Below are 2,394 nucleotides of genomic sequence, written 5' to 3'. Positions count from 1 at the left end.
TAGTTTTTCTAGCTGTGATTTCCTATTTCTGTCAAAAGCTGAGTGGCTGTGAGTTGCTGAAAAGAGATTAATTTCTATTTCTCAGTGGTTTATATAACCTTAATAAGGAGGAACCTAGGAAAGTTGATATACCAGGTTTGTAGAGAAAACTCTCCTTTATCTTGCCACTTTGGAACAGGAAATCAGGAGGGGCTTAAACAACATCAGCTTACAGCAGAAATGAGGGAAGTTATTCTGTGGACATGCACTAGTTGTAGCAAAACTCATGTGTATTCAAATTCAAGGAATACCCCCTATTCCTTGTCCAGAAATGGAATTCACTCTTGCCATTATATATCAGGGCAGTTATTCTGTCCTCTTGCGAGCACCCAGAGCTTTGTGAGGGGACAAGAACAGTCTGAGATTCGTTGCGCAGGTTTTGAGGCAAAATTGGACTATTGAGGACGAAGCCTGTGAGGTTTTATTTCTCTTCCTCACTCATTCTCCAAAGCTTTCGTTCTTCCCTAAGTTTATGTAACTCTCCATCCTGCATGAAGGGAAGATAAAGTCAGTATGGCTGTCTAGTTTAGGATGAGCATCTCCATTTCCAGGGCCAGGAGAGGCTGCTGCAATGCACTTTAGAGATGCCCAGAGTAGCCTGGGGCACCTGGAGTTGAGGGGACACTTCTCTCACCCCCAGCAGTCTTCTGCTTATAAACAGTGTGCCTGATGTAAACAGTGTCCTGCTTTACCCAGTCCACACTAAGCTAAAGCTGCATGAGATAATCCCCATGGAGTTTGGAAAGCTCTCTCTTCTGCCTGGGTGAAAATAACTAGTTTACCTTTACCTCCAGATGGCCCGAAAAGATGATGCCATGTCAGTGGGATCATGGCAGGTAAGAAACCAGTGGACAGCTTCTCATTGTACCGAAGGTGCTTTCCTCTCCAACTCTGCTCTCATCCAGTGCTGTGTACCTGAAACAGCAGATAAATCAATGCTCCTTTGAAAACTCCCCTGTTGCTGAGAGAAGAGTTTCCAGCAGAGTAGCCACCCCCTTTACCACCACTGAAATGCTATCTGAGCTTTGTGTCCTTACAATCCATTCAATCTACTCACAGATGTGGTTTTACCTGTGAAGAACTTCTGTGAAATTGAGTTTATGGTACTTCTCTTAGTCCTGGAGTTCAGTGCTCTGGAAATAAAGATAGTCCTATTACTCTTGCTAGTGTGGGAAAGCCTCTGTGATGGATGAGTTTGAATAGAAATATTCTCTAGAAGTTCATCAAGTGAATGTGTGGGGTTGTTTGATAGTCCAGGTAATGAGCCTCTTATTCTGACTGACATTATTTCAGCAGTGTGAGCTCAAAGTACTTTGAGATTCCCCACGGTCTTTACATTAAACAGCAGTAGGAGAGCTGTCAGAAAAGGGTACCTGGTAGCTGCCATCAGGGAACAGTTTAATAGGAGCCACTCCTTTTGGTAAACTGGACAAGCAAGGGACTTCTTTGAACATTTTGTAATACATTCTGTCCCACTTGTCTTTGCTTATCCTGGGAATATAATAGAAAGGAGCCAATAAAAGGTGTTAAATTATTGTAGACTCCAAATATTTTGCCAGTTCAGAAAATAAATAATCAAAAAGATATATGTGAAGGAAATGGTGAGATATAAGAGATGACTTTGAATTAAATAGTGTTTAAACACACAAAGTTATAGGAGTTGGGAAAGGGAACAGGGTTACATTACTATGTAATGGTTAATGCTTGGGAGAAAAGAATCTGTAGCAATTCAAAGAGCATGCTGGGGTAAGTGACGTGCAGCATGTAGTTAATTTTTCTTTTGCTTTCAAAATATAGTCTGCCATTTGCATGGAAAACAAGTTACTTAAAGAGTCCATTGCAGGAGTACAGTTTCCTTTCCAAGATAGACCAACGTGAAGTTAAGAATTGTTCTGAAGTCGTGTGGGATCAAACACTCCACCCAGTGCAAACACACAGAGACTGAGAAGGCAGGAGCTGTCTCAAGTCAGAGGAGAAATTGGCAGAAATAGAGATCATCTCTCAAAGCCATACTCTGCCTGATGATCAAAAACATCAAAGCTTGGGTTTTTCAGTGCTAGATCACATTAGTTTTCTATTTAACACCCTGGGAAAATGGGAAAATTACATTAAAACAGACACCAGCAAATGGCCTTCTGAAAGCACCAACTGCAAGGAGCCTCATCAAGTTATCAGCTCTTGCACAGGGTTACATACAAGTTCTGTGAAAGTGTGTCCAGAATGCAGAGTATTTCCACATGTAAAGGGTCTAAGAAAACAGGTTATGGTTGGCTGTAGCTGACAAAAATACACTACTACAAGAACAAAGGCTCTCCTTTTAGCAGTAATTCAGCCTCCCCACTGTGAAGCGAGAAG

The sequence above is a fragment of the Empidonax traillii genome, unplaced genomic scaffold (assembly GCF_003031625.1).
Source record: "Empidonax traillii isolate 1590-97213 ecotype Southwest subspecies unplaced genomic scaffold, ASM303162v1 scaffold289:size826226, whole genome shotgun sequence".
NCBI classification, from domain to species: domain Eukaryota; kingdom Metazoa; phylum Chordata; class Aves; order Passeriformes; family Tyrannidae; genus Empidonax; species Empidonax traillii.
The sequence above is the reverse complement of the archived record's forward strand: the minus strand, read 5'-3'. Positions refer to the sequence as shown.